At 47.9% G+C, this 14,586-nt stretch overlaps 1 protein-coding gene across 5 annotated transcripts in view; it reads right to left on the reverse strand.

Annotated features, from left to right (window-relative positions):
* LOC132207818 (complement C4-like) overlaps nt 1–14,586 on the reverse strand; it is a 343,465-nt gene that overhangs the window by 294,927 nt on the left and 33,952 nt on the right. For all 5 annotated transcript variants that reach the window (XR_009443868.1, XR_009443867.1, XR_009443870.1 and 2 more), the window contains exon 4: nt 12,988–13,152. The gene's annotated coding sequence lies outside the window, so the exon portion shown is untranslated. The remainder of the gene's footprint in view (nt 1–12,987; nt 13,153–14,586) is intronic.

Consider the following 14,586-nt stretch of genomic DNA (forward strand, 5'->3'; position numbering starts at 1 on the left):
CAGTCATTGCATCTCCTATCCCTCATTCACTGCATTCCATTAACCACAGTCACTGCATCGCGTTACCCTCAGTCACTGCATCACATTACCCTCAGCCAGAGCATCCCATTTCCCACATTCACTGCATCTCCTTTCCCTCAGTCAATGCTTCACATTCCACTGAGTCACTGCATCCCATTCCACAGTGTCACAGCATCCCATTTCACTCAGTGACTGCAACCCATTTCCCAAAGTCACTGCATCCCATTTCCCTCAGTCACTGCATCCCATTTCCATCAGTCACTGCATCCCATTTCCATCAGTCTTGGCATCTCATTTCCCTCAGTCACTGCATCCCATTTCCCTCAGTCACTGCAGCCCATTTCCCTCAGTCACTGCATCGCATTTCACTCAGTCACTGCATCACATTTCACTCAGTCACTGCATCACATTTCACTCAATCACTGCATCCCATGTCCCACATTCACTGCATCCCATTTCCATCAGCCACTGTTTCCCCTATCTCTCAGACGCTGTATTCAATTTCCCACACGCACTGCATGCATTCCCCTCAGTCACTGCATCCCATGTCCCACAGTCACTGCATCCCATTTCACTCAGTCACTGCATCCCATTACCCTCAGTCACTGCATCCCATTACCCTCAGTCACTGCATCCCATTTCCATCAGTCACTGCATCCCATTTCCATCAGTCTTGGCATCTCATTTCCCTCAGTCACTGCATCCCATTTCCCTCAGTCACTGCAGCCCATTTCCCTCAGTCACTGCATCGCATTTCACTCAGTCACTGCATCACATTTCACTCAGTCACTGCATCACATTTCACTCAGTCACTGCATCCCATGTCCCACATTCACTGCATCCCATTTCCATCAGCCACTGTTTCCCCTATCTCTCAGACGCTGTATTCAATTTCCCACACGCACTGCATGCATTCCCCTCAGTCACTGCATCCCATGTCCCACAGTCACTGCATCCCATTTCACTCAGTCACTGCATCCCATTACCCTCAGTCACTGCATCCCATTACCCTCAGTCACTGCATCCCATTACCCTCAGTCACTGCATCCCATTACCCTCAGTCACTGCATCCCATTACCTTCAGTCGCAGGATCCCATTTCCAACAGTCACTGCATCCCATTTCCCTCAGTCACTGCATCCCATGTCCCTCAGTCACTGCATCCCACGTCCCTCAGTCACTGCATCCCACGTCCCTCAGTCACTGCATCCCACGTCCCTCAGTCACTGCATCCCATTTCACTCAGTCACTGCATCCCATTTCACTCAGTCACTGCATCCCATGTCCCTCAGTCACTGCATCACATGTCCCACAGTCACTGCATCACATGTCCCACAGTCACTGCATCACATGTCCCACAGTCACTGCATGTCATTTCACTCAATCACTGCATCCCATTTCACTCAGTCAGTGCGTCCCTTTTCGGTCAGGCACTGTCTCGCATTTCCCTCAGTCACTGCACCCCAAGCCCGCTCGGGCACTGATTCCCTATTAACTCAGTCACTCCTTCCCAGTACCTCTGTCACTGCATCCCATGTCCCTCAGTCACTGCATCCCATGTCCCTCAGTCACTGCATCCCATGTCCCTCAGTCACTGCATCCCATGTCCCTCAGTCACTGCATCTCATTTCACTCAGTCACTGCATCTCATTTCACTCAGTCACTGCATCCCATTCCACTCAGCCACTGCATCACAGTTCACTCAGTGACTGAATCATAGTTCACTCAGTGACTGAATCACAGTTCACTCAGTCACTGCATCCCATTGTCCTCAGTCACTGCATCCCATTTCCATCAGTCAGTGCATCCATTTCCCACAGTCACTGCATCTCCGTTCCTCAATCGCTGCATGTCATTTCACTCAGTCTCTGCAGCCCATTTCACCTCAGTCACTGCATCCCATTACCATCAGTCACTGCATCCCAGTACGCTCAGTCACAGCATCCCATTTCCCTCAGACACTGCATCTGATTTCCATCAGTCACTGAATCCCATTTCCCTCAGTCATTGCATCCCATTTCCCACAGTCATTGCATCTCCTATCCCTCATTCACTGCATTCCATTAACCACAGTCACTGCATCGCGTTACCCTCAGTCACTGCATCACATTACCCTCAGCCAGAGCATCCAATTTCCCACATTCACTGCATCTCCTTTCCCTCAGTCAATGCTTCACATTCCACTGAGTCACTGCATCCCATTCCACAGTGTCACAGCATCCCATTTCACTCAGTGACTGCAACCCATTACCCTCAGTCACTGCAGCCCATTTCACTCAGTCACTGCATCCCATTAACTTCAGTCGCAGGATCCCATTTCAAACAGACACTGCATCCCATTTCCCTCAGTCACTGCATCCCATTTCCATCAGTCTTGGCATCTCATTTCCCTCAGTCACTGCATCCCATTTCCCTCAGTCACTGCATCCCATTTCCATCAGTCTTGGCATCTCATTTCCCTCAGTCACTGCATCCCATTTCCCTCAGTCACTGCATCACATTTCACTCAGTCACTGCATCACATTTCACTCAATCACTGCATCCCATGTCCCACATTCACTGCATCCCATTTCCATCAGCCACTGTTTCCCCTATCTCTCAGACGCTGTATTCAATTTCCCACACTCACTGCATGCATTCCCCTCAGTCACTGCATCCCATGTCCCTCAGTCACTGCATCCCATTTCCCTCAGTCACTGCATCTCATTTCACTCAGTCACTGCGTCTCATTTCACTCAGTCACTGCGTCTCATTTCACTCAGTCACTGCGTCTCATTTCACTCAGCCACTGCATCACAGTTCACTCAGTGACTGAATCACAGTTCACTCAGTCACTGCATCCCATTGTCCTCAGTCACTGCATCCCATTTCCATCAGTCAGTGCATCCCATTTCCCACAGTCACTGAATCTCCGTTCCTCAATCACTGCATGTCATTTCACTCAGTCTCTGCAGCCCATTTCACCTCAGTCACTGCATCCCATTACCATCAGTCACTACATCCCATTACCCTCAGTCACTGCATCCCAGTACGCTCAGTCACTGCATCCCAGTACGCTCAGTCACTGCATCCCAGTACGCTCAGTCACTGCATCCCAGTACGCTCAGACACTGCATCCCAGTACGCTCAGACACTGCATCCCAGTACGCTCAGACACTGCATCTGATTTCCATCAGTCACTGCATCCCATTTCCCTCAGTCATTGCATCCCATTTCCCACAGTCATTGCATCTCCTATCCCTCATTCACTGCATTCCATTAACCACAGTCACTGCATCGCGTTACCCTCAGTCACTGCATCACATTACCCTCAGCCAGAGCATCCCATTTCCCACATTCACTGCATCTCCTTTCCCTCAGTCAATGCTTCACATTCCACTGAGTCACTGCATCCCATTCCACAGTGTCACAGCATCCCATTTCACTCAGTGACTGCAACCCATTACCCTCAGTCACTGCATCCCATTTCACTCAGTCACTGCATCCCATTAACTTCAGTCGCAGGATCCCATTTCAAACAGACACTGCATCCCATTTCCCTCAGTCACTGCATCCCATTTCCCTCAGTCACTGCATCCCATTTCCATCAGTCACTGCATCCCATTTCCATCAGTCTTGGCATCTCATTTCCCTCAGTCACTGCATCCCATTTCCCTCAGTCACTGCAGCCCATTTCCCTCAGTCACTGCAGCCCATTTCCCTCAGTCACTGCAGCCCATTTCCCTCAGTCACTGCATCGCATTTCACTCAGTCACTGCATCGCATTTCACTCAGTCACTGCATCACATTTCACTCAATCACTGCATCCCATGTCCCACATTCACTGCATCCCATTTCCATCAGCCACTGTTTCCCCTATCTCTCAGACGCTGTATTCAATTTCCCACACTCACTGCATGCATTCCCCTCAGTCACTGCATCCCATGTCCCTCAGTCACTGCATCCCATTACCCTCAGTCACTGCATCCCATGTCCCTCAGTCACTGCATCCCATTGTCCTCAGTCACTGCATCCCATTTCACTCAGTCACTGCATCCCATTTCACTCAGTCACTGCAACACATTTCACTCACTGACTGCATCCCATTTCCGTCAGTCACTGCATCCCATTTCCCTCAGTCACTGCATCCCATTTCCAACAGTCACTGCCTCGCATTTCACTCAGTCACTGCATCGCATTTCACTCAGTCACTGCATCCCCTTTCACTCAGTGACTGCAACACATTTCACTCAGTGACTGCAACACATTTCACTCACTGACTGCATCCCATTTCCCTCAGTCACTGCATCTCATTTCACTCAGTCACTGCATCACATTTCACTCAGTCACTGCATCACATTTCACTCAATCACTGCATCCCATGGCCCACACTCACTGCGTCCCATTCCCCTCAGTCACTGCATCCCATTACCCTGAGTCACAGTATGCCATTTCCCACAGTCACTGCATCTCCTTTCCCTCTGTCACTGCACCCCACGTCCCTCAGTCACTGCATCCCATGTCCCTCAGTCACTGCATCCCATGTCCCTCAGTCACTCCTACCCAGTACCTCAGTCACTGCATCGCATTTCCCTCAGTTACTGCGTCACATTTCCATCAGACACTGCAGCTCATGTCACTCTGTCACTGCATCCCATGTCCCTCAGTCACTGCATCCCATTTCCCTCAGTCACTGCATCCCATGTCCCTCAGTCACTGCATCCCATGTCCCTCAGTCACTGCATCCCATGTCCCTCAGTCACTGCATCCCATGTCCCTCAGACACTGCATCTCATTTCACTCATTCACTGCATCCCATTTCACGCAGTCACTGCATCCCATTCCACTCAGTCACTGCATCCGATTTCACTCAGTCAGTGCGTCACATTTCACTCAGGCACTGTATCCCATTTCCCTAAGTCACTGCACCCCAAGCCCGCACGGGCACTGCCTCACTATTAACTCAGTCACTCCTTCCCAGTACCTCAGTCACTGCATCGCATTTCACTCAGTCACTGCATCCCATTTCACTCAGTCACTGCATCCATTTCCGTCAGTCACTGCATCCCATCACCCTCAGTCGCAGCATCCCATTTCCCACAGACACTGCATTTCCTTTCCCTAAGTCAGTGCATCTCATTTCCACCAGTCACTGCATCCCATTTCACACAGCCACTGCATCCCATTTCACACAGCCACTGCATCCCATTTCACACAGCCACTGCATCCCATTTCACTCAATGCTTCACTTTACACTCAGTCAGAGCATCCCATTTCCATCCGTCACCGCGTCCCATTTCCTCAGTCACTGCATCTCCTTTCCACAGTCACGGCAATCCCATTTCACTCAGTCACTGCATCCCATTTCAATCAGTCACTGCATCTCCTTTCCATCAGTCACTGCGTCCCAATTCCCAGTCACTGCGTCCCATTTCCCTCAGTCAGTGCATCACATTTCCCTCAGTCACTGCATCCCATTCCCCTCAGTCACTGCATCCCATTCCCCTCAGTCACTGCATCCCATTGTCCTCCGTCACTGCATCCCATTGTCCTCAGTCACTGCATCCCATTGCCCTCAGTCACTGCATCCCATTGTCCTCATTCACTGCATCCCATTTCACTCAGTCACTGCATCCCATTACCCTCAGTTACTGCATCCCATTTCACTCAGTCACTGCATCCCATTTCACTCAGTCACTGCATCCCATTACCCTCAGTCACTGCATCCCATTACCCTCAGTCACTGCATCCCATTACCTTCAGTCGCAGGATCCCAATTCCAACAGACACTGCATCCCATTTCCGTCAGTCACTGCATCCCATTTCCCTCAGTCACTGCATCGCATTTCCTTCAGTCACTGCATCCCAGTTCACTCAGTCTCGGCATCTCATTTCCCTCAGTCACTGCATCCCATTTCCCTCAGTCACTGCATCCCATGTCCCTCATTCACTGCATCCCACGTCCCTCATTCACTGCATCCCATTTCACTCAGTCACTGCATCCCATTTCACTCAGTCACTGCATCCCATTTCCCTCAGTCAGTGCATCCCATGTCCCTCAGTCACTGCATCCCATGTCCCACAGTCACTGCATGTCATTTCACTCAGTCAGTGCGTCCCTTTTCGGTCAGGCACTGTCTCCCATTTCCCTCAGTCACTGCACCCCAAGCCCGCTCGGGCACTGATTCCCTATTAACTCAGTCACTCCTTCCCAGTACCTCTGTCACTGCATCCCATGTGCCTCAGTCAGTGCATCCCATGTCCCTCAGTCAGTGCATCCCATGTCCCTCAGTCAGTGCATCCCATGTCCCTCAGTCACTGCATCCCATTTCCGTCAGTCACCGCATCCCATTTCCCTCAGTCACTGCATACCATTTCCATCAGTCACTGCATCCCAGTTCACTCAGTCTTGGCATCTCATTTCCCTCAGTCACTGCATCCCATTTCCCTCAGTCACTGCATCCCATTTCCCTCAGTCACTGCATCCCATTTCCCTCAGTCACTGCATCGCATTTCACTCAGTCACTGCATCACATTTCACTCAATCACTGCATCCCATGTCCCACATTCACTGCATCCCATTTCCATCAGTCACTGTTTCCCGTATCTCTCAGACGCTGTATTCAATTTCCCACACTCACTGCATCCCATTCCCCTCAGTCACTGCATCCCATTACCCTGAGTCACAGTTTGCCATTTCCCACAGTCACTGCATCCCATGTCCCTCAGTCACTGCATCCCATGTCCCTCAGTCACTGCATCCCATGTCACTCAGTCACTGCATCCCATTGTCCTCAGTCACTGCATCCCACTTCATTCAGTCACTGCATCTCATTTCACTCACTGACTGCATCCCATTTCCGTCAGTCACTGCATCCCATTTCCCTCAGACAGTGCATCCCATTTCCAACAGTCACTGCATCGCATTTCACTCAGTCACTGCATCGCATTTCACTCAGTCACTGCATCCCCTTTCACTCAGTGACTGCAACACATTTCACTCACAGACTGCATCCCATTTTCCTCAGTCACTGCATCTCATTTCACTCAGTCACTGCATCCCACTTCACTCAATCACTGCATCCCATTTCCAACAGTCACTGCAGCCCATTTCACTCAGTCACTGCATCACATTTCACTCAGTCACTGCATCACATTTCACTCAATCACTGCATCACATTTCACTCAATCACTGCATCACATTTTCATCAGTCACTGTTTCCCGTATCTCTCAGACGCTGCATTCAATTTCCCAGACTCACTGCATCCCATTCCCCTCAGTCACTGCATCCCATTTCCCTCAGTCACTGCATCACATTTTCCTCAGTCACTGCATCACATTTCCCTCAGTCACTGCATCACATTTCCCTCAGTCACTGTTTCCCGTATCTCTCAGACGCTGTATTCAGTTTCCCACACTCACTGCATCCCATTCCCCTCAGTCACTGCATCCCATTACCCTGAGTCACAGTATGCCATTTCCCACAGTCACTGCATCTCCTTTCCCTCAGTCACTGCATCCCATGTCCCTCAGTCACTGCATCCCATGTCCCTCAGTCACTGCATCCCATTTCCCTCAGTTACTGCGTCACATTTCCATCAGACACTGCAGCTCATGTCGCTCAGTCACTGCATCCCATTTCCATCAGTCACTGCAGCTCATGTCACTCTGTCACTGCATCACATTTCCATCAGACACTGCATCTCATTTCACTCATTCACTGCATCCCATTTCACGCAGTTACTGCATCCCATTCCACTCTGTCACTGCATCCGATTTCACTCAGTCCGTGCGTCACATTTCACTCAGGCACTGTATCCCATTTCCCTAAGTCACTGCACCCCAAGCCCGCACGGGCACTGCATCCCTATTAACTCAGTCACTCCTTCCCAGTACCTCAGTCACTGCATCGCATTTCACTCAGTCACCGCCTCCCATTTCACTCAGTCACTGCATCCATTTCCATCAGTCACTGCATCCCATCACCCTCAGTCGCAGCATCCCATTTCCCACAGACACTGCATTTCCTTTCCCTAAGTCAGAGCATCTCATTACCACCAGTCACTGCATCCCATTTCACACAGCCACTGCATCCCATTTCACACAGCCACTGCATCCCATTTCACTCAAAGCTTCACTTTACACTCAGTCAGAGCATCCCATTTCCATCCGTCACCGCGTCCCATTTCCTCAGTCACTGCTTCTCCTTTCCACAGTCACGGCAATCCCATTTCAATCAGTCACTGCATCTCCTTTCCATCAGTCACTGCGTCCCATTTCACTCAGCCACAGCGTCCCAATTCCCAGTCACTGCATCCCATTTCACTCAGTCACTGCATCACATTCCCCTCAGTCACTGCATCCCATTGTCCTCAATCACTGCATCCCATTGCCCTCAGTCAGTGCATCCCATTGCCCTCAGTCGCTGCATCCCATTGTCCTCAGTCGCTGCATCCCATTGTCCTCAGTCACTGCATCCCATTGTCCTCAGTCACTGCATCCCATTGCCCTCAGTCACTGCATCCCATTGCCCTCAGTCACTGCATCCCATTGTCCTCAGTCACTGCATCCCATTGTCCACCCTAAGGAAGACAAACCCACGTAACATATCTAGTGACTTAAAACATACTCTATTGTTGCCCAAGGTGGAGAGCTGGATGAACACAGCAGGTCAAGGAGCATCAGAGAAGCAAGAAAGCTGATGTTTCGGAACGAGACCCTACTTCAGAAAATTGGCGCTGGAGAATCTGAGACAACAAGGTGTACAGCCGGATGATACTGCTTGGCCTGCTGTGTTCATCCAGCTTTACACCTTCTTATCTCAGATTCTCCAGCATCTGCAGTTCCTACGACCTCTATTGTTGCCCTTTCACTTTCCTGAACTAATATGAGCCAGTAGTTTTGTTTAGGCTCGTGTAATCTTACGCTTATTGGCCTGTACAAAATCCTGAATTAATTTTGATCGACTGACGGGAGGAGAGATGAATTTTTTAGAAATTTTTGTTTTCTACCAATTTGCAGAGGGCATCGTGGGCGATTGAAGGACAGTGTTATTATCCTCCAGGTCTGCGGACTGCATCGTTACCAACTTGCCCATTTGCATATACATACAATATTCATTATGTACCAATGAAACATAATAAACCAGTACTACGTACTAAAAACAACGCTCACATATCAATGGAAATTTAAATATTTATCATAGAGTTTGAAGAATTGAATTCAATGATACAAAGCAAAAACCAGTGAAGATGAGTGCAGTTGGTCAGCACTTTTGCCACTAAGTGGAGGTTGGCAGTTTGAGGCCACCCAGGAACAAGCAAGCTCTGTCTAACTCCAAGGGCAGCACGGTGGCTCAGTGGTTAGCACTGCTGACTCACAGCGCCAGGGACCCAGGTTCGATCCCACCGTTGGACGATTTTCTGTGCGGAGTTTGTACATTCTGCCCATGCCTGCATGGGTTCCTGCTGGGTGCTCTGGTTTCCTCCCACAGTCCAAAGATGTGCAGGCTCGGTGTATGGGCCATGCCAAACTTGCCCATTGTGTTTAGGGATGTGTAGATTAGGTGTGTTAGTCATGGGAAACGTACGGTCACTGAGGAAAGGGTCGGGGGATGAGTCAGGGTGAGATGCTCTTTGGAGCGTGGCCGTGGACTTCTTGGGTCAAAAGGGGCTTGTTTCCACACCGTAGGGATTCTATGATATGGAAGTATCTTTTGAAGTGGACATTCATGGGTATGCTATAACAGAGACCTTGAAATACTGCACAACAAATATTTGGAACTAGACTGTCAATTCAGACATAGCATCAAAAAAGGTCATGGAAGTTGTCACCGATATAAAGCAGGATTGATGAAAATCCAGCAGGAAATGGTGTCAAAAGGCACAGTATCTTTTATTCATCTCCAGTTATTTTGTCCAAGGCACTGGATGCTGGCAGGATTGAAACATTTAAGAAATGCTTCACAAATCACATATAAGGACCTGCACATCTTTGAACAATGGGAGGAAACTGCAGCACCTGGCAGAAGCCCCTCGCAGACGCGGGGAGGACGTGTCAATTCCACACAGATAGTTACCCAAGACTGGAATCTCAATTGGCTCCCCAGTGCATGCGCAGCTCTAACCACTGAGCAACTACCTTGCCCAGAAGGGGTTTTATAAGCGCATACATTATTTCCATTAAGACAGATCCAATCCTCTATGTCCAATCAAAATAACATATTGTAGATATCATGACAACAATCATAAATGATTTTGAATAAGTAAATCAAAAAAATTGAAATAGTTTCCAAGCCGAAATACTAGATATGGTGCAGTTAAGATGAATAGCGCAACAACAAAAAGGCCATATTTTATGTGACCATCGGTAACACTTGAAAACTTGCAACAATTCGTCGCCAGTAGTGCTCTGAAGTGGCTTGATGGTGCACTCCTTCAGACACTGGAATGAAACTCCAAAGATCACAAATTCTCCTTCAATACCGTGTTGTAACAGTGACTGCATCAACCTGAGTTTATGGGCCTGACTGGAAACCCACACAACATGCATAAACAAAAAAATAATCTAAGGTGACAGGAGAAAAAAATGTATGTATGCAACGTCTTTGAAAAGCAATTATTTGTAGCGGCTGCAAGCCCATAAGGAATCTCGTTTCGCAGATTATATTCATTTGCAGTGCAGGTCATGCCAGTCAGAATCAGTTTTCGTTTCATGACAGACAACTAAAATGTCCATTACAATGAACGTTGGTTGATCAGAAGATTTTAAGTAAGGACTATGTCTTGTGTGAGCTGACGGCATTAGGGGATGGAGAAGGTACATGCACTGCTGGCATCTTGACACCATTGAATGAGCAAGCGTGGACGCAAAGGTTGTAACAGGTAACAATTGTACAGGCAATATCTTTTGAGCTCCTTCCGAGCAGGCCTGTAATACTCTAAAGCTGTGCCAGACCCTCACTTCCTCCACCTTACGTACGCTGCCTTTTCTTTTTGACAAGAAGCACCTCTGTACCCGTCATCCAAGGGGAATCTTACCCCTTCTTATCTGTCTCAGAGGAACAAATTTATACATCACTCGCAACAACTGCTCCTTGAACAGCCTCCACATGTCTGCTGCGCCCTTTCTGTGGAACAATTGCTCCCAATCTCTACTTCCCAACTCCTGTCTGATAGCATCATAGTTTCCTTGACCCCAGTGAAATATCTTCCCCTGGTAACTGCTCCTTTCACTTTCCATGGCTATGGTAAATGTGAGGCTCTTGCGGTCACTGTCGCCGAAGTGTGCTCCCACCACGAGATCTGACACCTGTCCTGGCTCATCGCCGAGCACCAAATCCAAAATGGCCTCCCCCCTCGGCCTGTCCACATACTGAGTCAGGAAACCCTCCTGAACACACCTGACAAAAACGGCTCCATCCAAACCATCTGCACTAAGGAGGTTTCAATCTATATTGGGAAAGTTGAAGTCACCCATAACAACAACCCTGATACGTTTGCACTTTTCAACAATCTGCCGGCCAATGAGTTCTTCGATCTCCCAACCGCTATTTGGGGTCCGTAGAAAACCCCCAGTGAAGTGACTGCTGCCTTGCTGTTCCGAACGTCCACCCACACTGGCTCAGTCGACAAACCTTCCTTGGCAACCTCAGCCCATACCACCACAGTAGACAAGTCCTCAAAGGTTCTTTCAGCCGCCGTTATACTGTCCTTGACCAACAAAGCCACACCTCCCCCTCTTTTACCACCTTCCCAGACCTTAATGAAAGATCTAAACACGAGAACCTGCAACATCCATTCCTGACCCTCCTCTATCCATGCCTCCGAAATGGCCACAACATCGAAGTCCCAGGTACCTATCCAAGCTGCAAGCTCACCTACATTATTCCGGATACTCCCGGCATTAAAGTCGTCACACTTCAATCCAGCTTGCTGTCTGCCAGCACACTCCTGTGACAGTGAGGTCCTGACCATGTCCTCCCTACGCTCATCCTCCTGTGTACTGGGACTACACCTCAGTTTCCCATCCCCCTTCTGAGCTAGTTTAAATCCAACTGAATGGCACTAGCCAATTTCCCACCCAGGATATTCGTGCCCCTCTCATTCAAGTGGAGACCGTCCTGTTTGTACAGGTCCCACCTTCCCCAGAACGAGCCCCAATTGTCCATGTACCTGAAGCCCTCCCACCTGCACCATCCCTGCAGCCACGTCTTCAGCTGAAATCTCTCCCTGTTCTTTGCCTCGCTATCACGTGGTACGGGTGACAAACCAGAGATGACCACTCTGCTTGTTCTAGCTCTCGGCTTCCACCCTAGCTCCCTCAAATCCTGCCTGACATCCCTATCCCTCTTTCTACCTATGCCGTTGGTGCCTATGTATATCACGACTTGGGGCTGGTCAGCCTCTCCCCTCAGGACCCTAAACACACGATCCGAGACATCACAGACCCTGGCACCTGGTCGGCAACACACCAATCGTGAGTCTCTTTCGTTCCCGGCAAATCTTCTATCAGTCCCTCCAACTATTGAGTCCCCAATGACTATCACTCTCTTCCTATCCCTGCTCCCCTTCTGTGCAAGAGGGACAGACTCTGTGCCAGAGACCTGCACCCTACTGCATACCCCTGCGAAGTCGTCCCCGGAACAGTATCCAAAATGGTATAGTTGTTTTTCAGGGGAGCTACCGCAGGGGATTTCAGGGGAACGACCACAGGGGAAGGTTGGTCAAGCTACACCGGGTAAATGTGCATTTTTGGCTGAAGAAACATGTGTTTCAATGTAAGCTAATGGAAGAAGCCATGGAGTCAAAGCTAAACATTTCGACAATAAGACAAGCATTCTTAAAAGCAGCATACAGCGTGAAAAAGAAATGAGCTGCTTTAATATCCACTTAAAATTTATGTGGAATATCAGATGGAATTTTCTTATTGACTCCATTGTGCAATCATGTCGAGCTAAAAATGTTAACTGCATTAATTAATACTAACCAGAAATGGACTTTGTTGTAAATGGTTTGACGGTTTTCTGTATCTGGAACATCCCTTTTCCTTCTCCAACGAAGATCGTACCAACCTATGGTACCAAACTGTGAGTCAAACGGATGGGACACGTAATCTTTAAATTTCTCATCAAAACAGTCTAATCGTATGGTTCTGTGCAATAAAAGAGAAAGAATAAACATGTTTCCAACAATTTTGCTGATGTTTATGAACAGAATGCTCAAATTCAAAAAGTTTGGGCTGGCATGTCTGCTTCCTCCAGCCTGTTTAAACTGTTCCATTCAATGTGAAATTTGTCATAAGTTTTAGCACACAGGTCTATGTGATCTGCGCCACCACCTTCTATTAGTCATACATGCTTTCCCCCTCTTCCTGTAATACATTCCTTGAAGTGTTCAATGAGATTTTGATTTTAAATCTTATTGTCATATTCTTTTGATTCTCAAGCATCAATGAATCTGATGTTGCCGCCATTCCATGCAGTGCACAGCACGTCAAACAGGAGTCTTACTCTTGCCATGAGCACTGAGGTAGTATGGGGTCACAACTGTCTCATAGTTCAGAATGAAATTCTACATATAGGGCTATGAAGAGTCATGCAGTTAATTTTATTTGATATGCTATTTCTTTTCTTCACAAATATGCTGGATTTAAAGTGATCTTCACCCTCATTTAAAATGAATTCAATATCCAACCATCTGTAAAACTAGCATATCCAAATTTTAATTTGAGTTCAGTGTTACACAAATATATGACTTTTTTAAAAATTATTTTCGAGTCAACATTAACATTTCATTCCCTGACAACGGGTGAACTTACTTTTAAACTCCAATTTTCCTTCGGTATTAATGGAGAGGTGAGCCTTTTTGCAAGCACCGAAAGGCTGGACCAGTTTATGCTAAAACTTACGGAACTGTAAGTTTCACAAATATGTTCCTATTAAACACTAATTCCTATTGAAGCAGTATGAAGCTAAATTCATTCAACTGGACAGCAAAAACGGTCAAGATTTTAAAAGCAAGCAACTATTTTGAAGTCACTCTTCGAACTAAATTCCATCTTGGTGTGTGAGAGTCCATAGGTTCCTCACTCTCAACGAACCATTCAACTGTCATGCAATTACTGAAACACACAGACAAAAAACATCAATGTTAACAGTCACTAAGATTTTGAGAGTGATTTGGAATTCGTACTCAATACCCCCTGGGGAAAATCTGTTCCAATCTGGATAGTACTCACTTATCACCATCCCACCTACCTTCCCTACCACCTCCTCCCCCTCAAAACTATTTGTTTCTGAGCTCCCTTCCACCCTCCATTTCTCAGGAAGGGTCCTGACCCAAAACCTCAACTTTCCTCAGCCTCTGATGCTGCCTGCCCTGCTGTGTTCCTCCAGCTCCACAATGTGTTATCTCAGACACCAACATTGGCAGTTCTTACTATCTGGATAACTCATTCTCACCTTGTCACAAGTGATTTTTCCTCATTATCTTTTCAGATGACGCATGTACATGTATATACATAAATATACATATTGCACTTTTATGCCTGAACCACTAACCGAGAGGATATTTTAAAAGAGTCTCT

The sequence above is a fragment of the Stegostoma tigrinum genome, unplaced genomic scaffold (assembly GCF_030684315.1).
Source record: "Stegostoma tigrinum isolate sSteTig4 unplaced genomic scaffold, sSteTig4.hap1 scaffold_167, whole genome shotgun sequence".
NCBI classification, from domain to species: Eukaryota; Metazoa; Chordata; class Chondrichthyes; order Orectolobiformes; family Stegostomatidae; genus Stegostoma; species Stegostoma tigrinum.